This window comes from Sminthopsis crassicaudata, chromosome 4, assembly GCF_048593235.1.
Source record: "Sminthopsis crassicaudata isolate SCR6 chromosome 4, ASM4859323v1, whole genome shotgun sequence".
Lineage (NCBI taxonomy): Eukaryota > Metazoa > Chordata > Mammalia > Dasyuromorphia > Dasyuridae > Sminthopsis > Sminthopsis crassicaudata.
Window position 1 is genome coordinate 234,202,950 of NC_133620.1, and position 14,215 is coordinate 234,217,164.

Genomic DNA, 14,215 nt, shown 5'->3' on the forward strand with positions numbered 1-14,215 from the left:
ACTCAATAGTGGTACTGCTGGATCAAAGGATACGGCACAGTTTTAAAGCCTTTTTAATATATTTCCAAATTGCTCTCCAGAATGGTTGGCTTAGTTCATAACTCCACCAACATTTCCATCAACACCAATTTCCCCACATCTTCTCCAAAATTTATCATATTTTTTAAAGTAGTGAAAATATACCTTTTTAGTTATCCAATCTATTTCTAACATTTAATGCCATATATTATATATATGTTCATATTTAGTTCTATAATATAAATTAACAAAATATTCCACTATTATACATAAGTTGTTTATTCAGTCACATTCAATTCTTTGTAATCCCACAGATCATGGTTTATGGGATTTTCTTGATAAAGTCACTGTTATAGTTTGCCACTTCCTTTTCAAGTGTATCACCAATCCATAGGCAAACAGATGTTAAATAATTTGTTCAAGCTCACATAACTAGGGAATTTTTGAGGCTAGATTTGAAATCAGGACTTCCTGACTTCAAACCCAGCATTCAATCCACAGTACTACCTAATATGTTTGTATGTGTATGAGTGTGTGTGTATGTGAATAGGAAAAAATTTAGTATGAAGGCTCCTTTCTTGTGTCCTTTATAAGATTATATATTCAAAGAAACTTTAAACTCAAATTTAAATATACAGGCTTAGCTGAACATCTTAAAGTATGATCTTGAATAAATATTTGCTTTATTCCAATGTGGACATAAAGGTATGGTCTCTAGAATAACGAATTAATAGCAAAAATGTATTTCTGTATATTAATGACAATGCAAAGAAATTGTTTCACTTTTCTGTTATCTCGTAAGATTTTTGCCCTTTAAGTGGGATTCTATATATTAAAATTGGTATGATCAGAATATATGACTGATGTCAGTTATTTGTGTTTCATTTACCCTTTCAAACTCCCAGTATAACAAGTCCAAACAAACTACATTTTAGTGAAGTAAACAGATTGGTAAAGTAGGAACAATGGGTAAAAATTGTAGTGAGAAAATATTTGGAAAGTGTCTGAAAAATTAAAAACCTGCAAAAATGGAGTGGGTCACCATTGCATGAAATTTCTCTTCAAAATTTAAATGAAATTTGGATGACCTTACTTTGTTGATGTATATTGATTTCAAGTTCAGGTACAGGTTAGAATAGAAGAATGACCTTTTGATGTCCTTCCCAATCCTGGATTCCTGTGCTTATGTTTTAAATTTGTGGGTAAAATCAAGAAACTAACACTTTCCTGAAACACACTTGTTTATTTGAAAATAACATACTTGAATATCCTCCCATCAATCTATGTCAACTGTTTATTTAATAGCTAGACTACATGGACTAGAAGAAAACATTACCTGACTTGAAAATAAATGAAACATTTGAATCATGGTGCCATCATTTACTGTTGATCTTGAAAATATTTTTTATCCTTAAATACAAAATGGTGATAAACACCTTTCCTAACTATAACTAATAATTATTATTACAATCCAATATTGGATTTGTGCAAACCCTTTAAAAACCGTAAAGGAAAAATGACACATGAAGAACTTTTGGTGCTTTGCTGAAAGTTGTACATTGTCATTAAAATCCTTCATCTGTTTTCAAGTCATATAATATTTTCTGAAATTCTATACAGGTGATATTAACCAAAGGACCTTTAAATACAATGTTTTCAAATAAGTACTCCCCCCCCACCTTTTTTTTTTCCCAGAAAAGAGTCAATCTTTTGTTTTTAGGACCAGAATGAGTATACATAATTTTAAAAGCATCTTGTTATGATTCTCTAGATAATCTGGAAATCAACATTTTAAAACTGGTGAGCTTGATATGGACATGAAAGCAATGAAATTAAGTCAGTAAACACATACTTAAATGATATATCAATATACATGATATATATGTGCATATATATATCATAATAAACATACATGTATATAAACATGAAATGCACAAATGTATGTATACTTGTATATATACAAAATGTGTGTTTATATGTGGGAATATATATACACATACACACAGGCATATATCATGGAAAGGCTTTGGTATTCGAACCTTTAAGAAATATTTCTAGGCTATGAGTTTCATCAGAGCATTCTTTATATTCTTGTATCTCAGACTATAGATTACAGGATTTAGGGTTGGGGGTACCACTATATAGAACAGAGACAATGACAAATCTAGAACTGAGTCAAATTCCTCGGGTAGTTTTAGATAAACAATGAGAACGATGAGGTGGGGTAGGCAAGTGGAGAAGGCTTTTAACTTACCCCCTGTGGTTAGAATCTTCAGCACAGTTGAGAATATGAGACCATAAGAGGCACCTATGGAAATAGAGCAAAGAATGCCTAAACCGAGCCCAAAAGCCATTGTGACATCAATTGCAAAGTGTCTTAAAACAGGAGATCCTGAATAAGGAAGGGATATCACAGAAGAACTGGTGGATTTCCTTGGAGTCACAGAAAGCTAAGTACAGGCCCCCAAGCAAACCTCCACTGAGCCAGCAAGTAGCTGCCATCTTCACACAAATCTGGCATTATGACTTCATATTGCAAGGGTTGACAGATAGTAACATAGTAGTCATAGGACATTGCTGTGAGGAGAAAAAGCTCTAATGCTGCAAGTAACTATTAAAAAGAACTGTGATCCACACCCAAAAAAGAAATGGAGTAGCCGCAACAGTGAGTTTGCAATTGATTTGGGGACTATGATGGAAATAAGGCAGAGGTCTAAAAAAGATATGTTCTTTAGGAATATGTATGAAATTTCCATACAAGAGAGATGAGGGTGAAAATAAGTATATTACCCATTAGAATACCAGGTAGATCAGCAAGAAAAGGATTGTAGTTCTTAGATTTTAGAAAAAACCCAAGGGGAGGAATTCTGTCATCAAAGTGACATTGATCATATTCTAGGGGTAGAAGATTTTCTCTACTCTCTAAATGAAAGAGAAAGAAAGAGACGCCAAATGAAGGGAATGGCATATCAGGTAATTCTGGTTGAGGCTCACTCTGTGACATTAGACAAATGACAGTTCTTTCTGCTTTAATTCTCCTATTTTTAAAGTTGAAGTGATGAAACTAGTTCAGCATATTTTAACCTGAAGTTTATGGACCTAAAATGTTTTGATAAATGTATTTACCTGTAGTCTGTTTCCATTTTAATGTTACATATTTTAATACTTTTTAGAGAAATGATTCTCATTAATATGTCCATTGGATTCGTTCCCAAACCCACTTTAGATTTTGATTCACTTTGCCCTAGTTAAAAGGTTTCTGGAGCTCAAACACACATTCTCATATACTCATGAATTATTTCCCAACGTATACCTCTTTGACCCATTATTAATGTTTACAAAATATTTGGGAATGGGGATAAAGGAATTGAAAAGGACAAAACAAATCAAGAACTTGCTCTGTACTAGCCTTTATTCTACTCCAGTTATTTAAAAAAAAAAATTATCTCTTGAACTCAAGATGCTTTTAGTCTGTCAGGGGAATAAGTAATATAAGTACATGATGATAATTCAAAGTAAAATAGGATAATTGCATAGAAGAATGAAGCTCAGAGAGATATGAGACAGAGAGCTTATTTCTAACTGACAAGTCAAGGGACAGTTTCATGCTTTTTTAAATTTGAAGGCAAGGTTGTAGGAGAGAATTCTTAGATATAAATATTGAGGTTGCAAGGGGAGATATTGCATATATGTTATGAGCATAAAACACAGAAGTAGTGATGATTAGGACAAGAGAGAATTGTCTATTTTCTTAATATAAAGACATTTTAAAATTCAAATATTGATTTCAAGAGGCAACTGAGTTAACTGAAACTATCCTTTTCAAAGTCAATAATTTATTAATGTGTATATCTGATGGGTTTTTCTCAAAAAACATCCTTCTTGACTTCTGTGTGATACAGGACACAATTTTGCCTTATCTCATTCATCATGGTGTTGTTGTTGTTGTTGTTGTTTTTTTTTTTTTTTTTTTTTTTCTTTCTATATTTTTGTTTCTTAATTCTCTTTTGGTTGTCCTAATATCTATCTGACAATTCTGAGTTTTCTCTTGTTGGATCATCACTGTCCCATCATGCCCTTTCATTGGGTTTATGTCAATCCTCCTATTTTTTCAATTCATGCTCTTTCTTAGTGACTCTTATTATTTTACATGGGTTTGTTCATATTCCATATAATGATGAATTCCAAGAGCCCCAGTTGCTTAAGCTTTTTATCATGTATTGGACATTCCAAGTGGATGTTCTTTGTCAATGTAAAGCTCAGTATGCCCAAATCTACCCATTATTTTTTCCAGTTCCCATAGACCCCTGCTTCTCAACTTCCTTATTTTTTTAAGAGTACCATCATCCTTTCAGTCATCAGATTCAATAACTTTACTGTTATTCTTGCATATCACTCTTAGTTATTCCCTATCCCACATAGTATTCTTTCAATTTCCTCAATATCTCCCACACTTGTCTCTTTCACTTCATTTACTCAGCCACCACTCTTGTTCCGACTCTTGTCATTATCTAAAATAGTGAAGTATCTTCCTAAGTGATGTTCTGTTCCAAGGCTTTCCTCCTTTCTATTCATCTATTACACATCTTCCAAACTGGTTTCCTAAAGCACAAAGTTGAGCAAGTCACTCCTCTGCTCATTAAACCCTAAAGGACTCACTAAATCTCATATTTTCCAATATAAACTCCTCTTTTTGATTTTTAAAACCTTTTTGAAAGAGGACCCAACCTTTATTTCCAGCCATCGTGCACATAAATTAATGACTATTTTTTCCATTAATGTTTGAATTCCTAGCCCCTAGTACACTGACTGATCCATTTTAGGACCTTAGTAAATCTTGTTGATTGATGTGTGTGTGTGTGTGTGTGTGTGTGTGTGTGTGTGTGTGTGTGTGTTTAGTCTTTCAGTGATCACTTAGTCTGATATGACTTAAAAAGTTTTGGAAAGATCATGTGTCCCAAAATATGACCTTAAATTTCTGAAATCCTCAACTACATTGTTTTGCGCTTCCTGAATTTTACCATTAAAAAGATAGTTTTGTTGGATGGGATTTATTTTTATTTTTTAATATTGAGTTAAGTTAGGTACAAAGAGTGCTTTGTCTATATAGTATATGTGACTTTATACCTAGCTAGACCACAAAGAAAGTTAGTCCTGAATGGGTTGAATAATAATTTGCACGTATGGGAGACTAAACTGAATGCTTGAGGGATCTGCTTTCTTATATTGTAGAGCAATTGGAGTATTAAAACTTAGTAAAGAATATTAAGATGTAGGAGTTTATGTAAATCAACCTTCACATTCTCTTTAATTTTTGCCACACTTGCCTTTGATTTTCATACCCAAGAATCTGTTTAAAGTTGCAGATACAAATTGTAACAAACTATTTGCTAATATAGTTTTTAATCTTTCTAGACATTTAAGATTTATTTTGTTACAGTTTTTTCCCCCTAATCTTGGGCACAAATTACCACTGCATCTACATTTTGATTTAAAAAAAAAAAAAAGATGTAAATTTATGCCTCTTATGCCATTCACTCCTTCAATCCTTTGCTTGAGATGAGATGATCTCTTCTCTATTCAGGCACCTATAGGCTTATGTAGAGATGGAGTAAACTCTCAAAAGTGAACAATATTCATATATGCAATGGTGACATATGCAGTGGACAAAACATTTTCTTTTCTTTCTTTGGATTTCTGATCCTAGAAGGATCCCAACATATTATCGGTCACATTAAGTGTCCAAGGTGGGAATCACCAATATTTTCTTAGCTATGCTTACTACTTTTTTATTTTAGCTGCAGTATTCAATGTGTTTAGGAAATCAAATTTTGTGTTATGTATTTCCTTTTTTTTTTTTTTTTTTTTTTGAGATTGATTTATTTGCTATATTCTTACATCATTTTGAGATTTAAGCTTTCTAAATTTGCTGGGATTCTCCAAGAATTATAGAACAAGAGATCTGAATGTTTCTATAATTATTATTATGATGTTTCTATAATTATTCAGTGTTAAAGACCCTACAGTTCCTGAGCAGCTCAAATAGCCAACTTGTGAACCTGGCTTTTGGGAACTGGGGATCGATTGCTTGATCTTAAGACTTAAATCAATAACACCATAAACATCCCACCATCCATTAGATCACATTTAAAATTATTTTAGGATTCAGGAATAAGTTTCATATTCCACAAAGCAATATACATCAATAAACGATCTGTTCCCCAAATCACAAACAAACCCAACAACAAAATATATTCCTCGGCAAATCTTTGAAAAAAGGAACATTCTTTATTATAACCTTCATCTTTTACAATTTTCCTTTTGTTACAAGAAGGGTAATAATTTAACAATTTGGCAGAAATATTTTTCTCTCCATTCCTAGCACACAGGATGGTGCCTGATACATACAAACCATTTTTTGAGATGTAAAAATAAGTCATTAAGATATTCCCTATTGAAAGAGAAAGAAAGACAGAGGAAAAGAAAGAGAATATTTTAAGAGATGTCTTAATGTTTAAAGTTTTTCTTTCACTATGATATCATGGCTGTGACAGCTTTTTTCCCCTAATTCCTCATTTTTGTTCAATCGTTGTGTCTGACTCTTTGTGAGCCCATGGACCATAGCACTCTAATCCTCCACTATTTCTTGAAGTCTGTCTTAGCTCATGTTTGTTGTTTTCATGGTACTATTTATTTCTTCCTTTGCCCTCCCCTTTTATTTTTGCCCACAATTTCCCTCCCAAACAGATTCTTTTAAAATGAGTTTTCAGTCAATTATGTGCCTAAGAATTTAAGCTTTAGCTTTAGTGTTTGATCTCTCCCAGTAAATATCTTGAGTTAATTTCTTTTAATATCAACTTATTTAATCTCCATGATGTCTAAAGAAGAGCTTTAAAACTTTTTTCTCCTTGTGACACCTAGCATGCATTTCCTTAGTGGACCTGGCTTTGCATCTCTGAAATAGGTAGTGGACAACAAAGCTGCTATTTAGTGTTTTTTTCCCTTAGTCTGAACAATGTCTTGTTTTATGAGTACAGGACCTTGTATTATGCTTGGACAAAGTCTCTGGACACTGGCATGCTGAATGCTGAGTGTTCTTGGCCAAAGTCCCCCTCTAGTGTCTATAGACTTGTATGTCTCCCTATGCTGACTGAATTAGACAAATGACTCCCTATGATTTTTCCCCTCGAATTTCCTGATCTAGATTTTATCTGACACATTTTCTACTTCTGTTTGAATGAGTTAGGGATTGGAACTCACTGTACTTCTCTCTACTATTCTGCTATCTTCCCTATGAACTTAGAGGGTTGTGTAAGGCCAAGGGGGAAAAAAAAAAGCAGTCATTAAAGAAAGAAGTGAGAGAATTTTATCTATTGCCTATAACCCATTATGAGTTCTTTTCTCCTCCTATTTTCAGTTCAGTTTAAAAAAAGGCTATCTTATATCAGATATGCATAGTTACCTTGAGTGAATACATGGAAACTAAGCTGTTTTGAACCACCTCTGTGCACACATTGCGGTTTTTGAACAACTTGAAGAAATCTTTAAGATTGATCTATTTTCCAGAAACCCAGATCAAGTGGTGGCTAGCTGTTAGTTTCACTAAATGCCTATGATTTCTAGGCTTGTATTTTATGTTCTACTATCTTGAAGATGTATATTACCTAAATTTATTATTCTTTAAACATTCATCTAGATGTTCCTCAATGAATAATCATCCATCTATGGGTGTTTTCCTTTCCCCTAATCATTACTCTAGTAGTGATTTTTTTTCTTGTTTTATTTGTGTAGCTAGATTTTAAATAATAAAGATAATTCTGAGAATCCTAGCTTTTTGTCTGTGATTACTTTTCTGAGAAAGGTAAAATTGAAGAATGACAAAGGATATAATGCCAAATTATATGGAAAGAAGAGAGGAAACTTGGTATTTCAGAAAGGTAGAGTTCATATTGTTCACAGAGGATATGGAAGCAACAGGTTTGGTTATAGCCTGGAAAGAAAAAAAAAACAAAACACAAAACATTAGAATTTAGGTAGATTAGAAGGCAAGAAAAATGATGAGAATCAATCCATTTCTTAGAGAGCCTTAGCATATATCTTCTATGTGCTAGGTGAACAATCAGTTGTAAGAAAGAATACGAGTACCAAAACAAAACAAAACAAAACAAACAAACAAAAAAACCCCATACTCTCAATAAGCTTATGTTTTAAAGATAGTAATAACAAATATTTGAATAAATCTTTGTAATATAAATATAAAGAATAAAAATTAATATAAAAATGGTTAAGTATATGGTGTGTTGTGATTTGAATACACTAACAGATTGGGGAGATTAGAACAGGCTTTGTTCAGAAGATATTGGTTATTCTATATCATAAAAAATAAAGGGGCTTTATGAGGCAGAGATAAAAAAGGATTGAATTAAAAACATAGGATGTTCAATAAAAAGTAATGGAGAAAGTTAAAATAATGTATCTGGGGAACACAGAGAGAGTAAATTCAGATGATGAAAGGATGGGTTAAGGAGTAATATTTAAACAGTCTGGAAAGATTGATATGGGTACAGATATTTAGTGCTTTAAACATGAATTAACAAGTTTATATTTTATCCTTGAGGCAATAGGTAGGTAGTAGCTTCAATTAAATTGGGTAGTGCCATGGTCAGATTTTCTCTTAAGTGAAATGATGTTGTCAGTCTAGAATTGTCCAGAATATTCTGGAATGATGAGAAACTTGAATCAGGGAAGCCTGATTGAAGATTGTTGCAGTAATCTAGGCTAGAGGTGATGAAAGCCTCAATTAAAGTGATAGCTGTGAGAGTGGAGAGAAAGGTTCAAAATAGGGGAAATTACGAAACTAATTAAAAACAATCTACCTGAAGCAGCAAAGTTCAGGGAAAGATAGAAGACTTCATGTGCCATATACATCACACTCCCATCTCTTTATCAATTAATTTCCTCAAACTTGGATAGAAACAATACTGGACTTTGAGCCCAACTGTCCTGGAAAATGGTGTCATATTACTGATATGGGCCAGAACTTGAAACAAGGTACTAAGTGGAATTGAGGAGACAATGGTTAAATCTAATTTAGCACTGATTCAATTCTACAACAAATAATGGTTTCCTAATAATATAATCATTGGTGTATACTCAGTGTAGAGCATATAAGCTAGGAGCCTTAGCCAGGATTGACATTTGGAGAGATTCAGAGGGCAGTGAAGGAGGCAAAAGCTCAAGCTCACAAAACCAAGGAGAGAGGTAGGCTTCTAAGAAAGCTAACCAGGCCACCAAAAAGGAGACAAGAGTTTGAAAGAGATAATAAAGGATTTGGACTTTAATCCCTGGCTACTTGTATGGTGATTATTGAAGTGAAATGAAGGCTGCTCCAAGAGACCCTAAGAAAACCTCAATAGAGAACATTACATTTTGGTGTCCAAATGTGGAACCAAGAATGTTCATCTGTGACCCAGATATTAGGGTGAGTAGAAAAATAGACAAGGAAACTTTGTTAAGGGCTAAAGTAGTATTCCAGCTAAAATGGGACAAATATTTAGAAAAGAGATTTCTCCACCAAAAGGAAAATTTGCTGAAAGTTTGGTTACACTCATTAAAAGTTTGATTGTGACTTGGGAACAGATCATTGACCTTTTAGAAACAGTACAGTACACATCTCCTTGGTTCTCTAAGGAAAAAGAATTAAATTCAGACGAGTGGAAATTAGTAGGAGAGCAATTATGTGAATATTAACTACAATGATAATAGATCTGACTCAATTTCCAAAGAAACACTTTATACATATAACTTAATACAACACGCTTTAAGAAATTATATAAATATTAGAATAAGAAAAAAGAAGAAAGAGCAGGAAGGTGAGGATCCAGATAAACCAGGTGAAAAGGATGAAGAATCAGATAAGAATGGAGTTAAGTACAATCCTAAGTGTGGTGCTTTACAGCAGAAACCATTAAGGGATTCCCCATCTCATGACCCTTCCCCCTCAATTAACCCTTTATGGGTGGAGGAAGAAGGAGGAGAGGGAGAGGCAGTAACACATTCAGCACCACCTATGATGCAGTCTATGAGAAGTTTACAAAATGCACTGGTTAAAGCTAAAAAAGGACAGAATATATCTGATTTAATAAATGAATACCCTGTGATTGAAGAGCTTGACTCTTCAGGTCAACAAAGAAGATACACTCCTTTTGATTTGGAAAAAATTAAGAATTTGAAAAAGGGTTGCACTCTTTATAGAGTTACATCATCTTATGTTAAGATGTTACTAGAGAATTTGGCTTATGGAATTTTAACCCCTAGTGACTGGAAATTCATAGCAAGGACATTTTTTAAAAATTAATTTTATAATTATAAATTTTTTTTGGACAATATATATGCATGAGTAATTTTTTTTTTATGACATTATCCCTTGTATTCATTTTTCCAAATTTTCCCCTCCCTCCCTCTACTCCCTCTGCTAGATGACAGGCAATCCCATACATTTTACATGTGTTACAGTATAACCTAGATACACTATATGTATGTAAATCCAATTTTCTTGTTGCACGTTAAGTATTGGATTTTGAAGGTATAAGTAACCTGGGTAGATAGACAGTAGTGATAACAGTTTACATTCACTTCCCAGTGTTCCTTATCTGGGTGTAGTTGTTTCTGTCCATCATTATCAACTGAAAGTGAGTTGGATCTTCATGTTGAAGATATCCACTTCCATCAGAATATATCTTCATACAGTATTGTTGTTGAAGTGTATAGTATCTTTAGATACTTGTATAAAATAGAGAAAGAGAAGATCAATTAATTGGGCTTACAATTTAAAAAAGCTAGAAAAAGAACAAATTAAAAACCCTAATCAAATACCAAACTTGAAATTCTAAAAGTAAAAGGAGAGATCAATAAATTTGAAACTAAAAAAAAAAAAAACTATTGATTTAATAAATAAAACTAAATCTTAAATCTTTGGCTTTGGCTGCATCCCACAAATTTTGGTATGTTGCCTTATTATTGTCATTCATTTGGATGAAATTATTGATTGTGACTATGATTTACTGTTTCACCTATTCATTCTTTAGCATAAGATTATTTAGTTTCCAATTTCTTTTTGTATTATTTTCCCCTGGCCTATTATTGAATGTAATTTTTATTGCACCGTGATCTGAAAAAAATGCATTTACTATTTCTGCCTTTCTGCATTTGATTTTGAGGTTTCTATGTCCCAATATATGGTCAATTTTTGTATAGATTCCATGAAATGCCAAGAAGAAAGTGTACTCCTTTCTGTCTCCATTTAATTTTCTTCAAAGATCTATCATATCTAGTTTTTCTAGTATTGTATTTACCTCTTTAACTTCTTTCTTATTTATTTTGTGGTTGGATTTATCTAGTTCTGAGAGAACAAGGTTGAGAATTTTTTTTTTTTTTTGCTATTTATTTATTATAGTTTTGCTATTTCTTTCTTCTTGCAACTCTCTTAACTTCTTTAGGAATTTAGATGCTACACTACTTGATGTATGTTTAATATTGATATTACTTCATTATCTCTGGTACCCTTTAACAAGATAGAATTTCCTTCCTTATCTCTTTTAATTAGGTCTATTTTTGCTTTTGCTTGATCTGAGATGAGGATGGCTACCCCTGATTTTTTTACTTCACCTGAAGCATAATAAATACTTTTCTCTTTCCTTTTCCCCTTTCCCTCCTTCCCAGTATTTTACTTATGAGGCACTACTTGCCTCAAGCAATCCTCCTTTAGAGAGCTTCCTCCTTTCTTATACCTTTCCCCTACTATTTCTGTTTTCCCTTCTATTTAGCCTATCCCTTCCCTTTTCTTCTTTCTCCCTCCTACTTTTCTATAGGGTGAGAAAAGTTTCTCAGTGAAACCAAATATATCTAATATTTTTTCTTTAACCCAAATCTGATGAGAGTAAGATTCACATAATATTCGTTACCCTCTCTTCTTTTCCTCAATTATAATAGGTTTTCTTTGCCTCTTCCTGAGATGTAATTTCTCTCATTTGACCTACACTTCCCCCCCTTTTTTTCTGTTACAATCCCCTTTCTGCCTCTAGTTTCTTTTTTATATTATAATAGTAAAATTAGATTGTGTAATTACTCTCTATGAATACCCATAACAGAAATACAGTTCTCAAAATTTTTTTTCTTTTTACCTTTTTATGCCTCCCTTGAGTTCTATATTTGTAAGTCAGATTTTTTATTTAGCTTGGTTTTTTCATAAAAAATAAATGGAATTCACCAGGTTCATTGAATGTCCATCACCTTCCCTGAAAGAAAATGCTGAGTTTAGCAGGGTAATTTATTCTTGGCTTGATTCCAATTTCCTTCACCTTTTGGAATATGAGATTCTAACCCTTCAATCCTTTAAAGTGGAAGCTGCTAGGTCCTGAGTAATCTTTATTGTGGCTCCTTGGTATTTGAATTGTTTCTTTCTGGCTGCTTGTCATATTTTTTTCCTTGGTCCAATAGTTCTGAAATTTAGCCACAATATTCCTTGGGGTTTTAATTTTGGGGTCTCTTTCGGGAGGTATTTGGTGAATTTTTTTCAATGGTCATTTTACCTTCTGATTTTATGATATCCAGGTGGTTCTCCTTGATGATTTCCTGAAAGATAGTCTAGGCTCTTTTTTTCATCATGTATTTCAGGGAGTTCAATCATCCTTATATTGTCTCTCCTAGATCTATTTTCCAGATTTTTTGTTTTTCCAATTAGATATTTTACATTTTTTTCTATTTTTTCTTTTTTGGGGGGAGGGTTTGCTTGACTGATTCTTGTTGTCTCATTGAGTCATTCATTTCCATTTATACAGTTCTGAATTTCAGTGAATTATTTTCTTCATTTACTTTTTTTTTTTTTACTTCTTTTTGTATTTGATCAATTGAATTTTTAAATGAGTTGTTTTGTTCTATGGAAATTTTTTCCATTTCACAAATTTTGTTTTTTAAGGAGGTTTTTTTTTTTTTTTTTTTTTTTTTTTTTTTTTTTGCACATCCTGTTCTTTAAGGAGTTATTTTCTTTTTCTATTTCACAAATTCTGTTTTTTTGAAATTGCTTTCTTTTTCCATTTTATCAAATCTATCTTTTAATGAGTTATATGCCTTTTCCAAACCCTCTTGCAAAGTTTTTATTTGCTTTTCCTTTTTTTTTTTTTTTTTCCTAGCTCTCTTTAAGATCCTTTTTTCATTTCTTCTAGGAGAGCCTTGTGTGATGGAGATTAGATTATATCACCCTTGGTGGTTCATCTGGATACAATCTGCCTTTGTGTCCTCAGGGTTTGGAATCTTCTCTCTTACACCATAAAACCTGTCTATCATCAGAGTCCTCTTTACTTTTTTGCTATATATATATATATATTTTTTTTTTAATTAAGGTCTGCTTTTAGGGCAGAGGAGATTTTCCAAGCCTCCTCTACAAGCAGTGGCTTATTCTAGGCTTACATATGGCTGTGGCCATGCTGGGTCACTGCTGATTCACTCCTGGTGCTGGTTGGGCATGGCCAGGTCCCATAAAACTCTGGCATTTAGGGGTTCACTATTGATCTTTTGTGTTTGTGTTGGATGTTTTGTAACTTCTCTGCTGATCTACTTGCTTTCAATGAAGGCAGACTGGCCAACATTGCTGTAGATTCCTGTAGATTCCTTCCTGGAGATTTTCCCCCACATGGAGTCCATACCCCCCTGAAGAGTCCACACTGCCCTAGGAGTCTACACCACCCCAGGACTCTGTTCCATCTGTGCTGGCTTTTGTGCTCAGCTACTTGTGCTTGCCTGCCTCCCTCCCATTTCTGATTGAAAGAGACCTTTTCTGGTCTGTTTCCTACTTGTAGATTCTCTGCCATGTGGAGTCTGCACTGTCCTTGGACTCTGCACTGTCTGGCATTTGTGCTTAGCTGCTTGCCTTGGCTGTCGCCCTCCCATTTCTAATTGAAATAGTCCCTTTCTGGCAATCCTCGAATTATCTTCTGATGATAATTTGTTGCACTCCCAATATTTGTGTGTTCTGCTGGCCCAGAGCTAATGTAGAGGCTTGATTTGCTAATTATTGTAAAGGTTTTAGGAGAAGGTCAGAAACAAATGTGTGTAATCTTGGCTCTGACTTCCAAGTCTCCAAAGTATTTAAGTTTCTTAGTATCTAGTTCAGTTCCTTTCCTGAGGTTGATATATTTGT

General features: G+C 33.3%; 1 long non-coding RNA gene and 1 pseudogene across 1 annotated transcript in view; one reads left to right on the plus strand and one right to left on the minus strand.

Moving 5' to 3' along the window:
* The window catches only part of LOC141566219 (uncharacterized), a 76,677-nt gene that overhangs the window by 12,949 nt on the left and 49,513 nt on the right, over positions 1-14,215 (plus strand). The window lies entirely within an intron of this gene.
* Positions 1,483-13,927, minus strand: LOC141566884 (olfactory receptor 14A2-like; annotated as a pseudogene).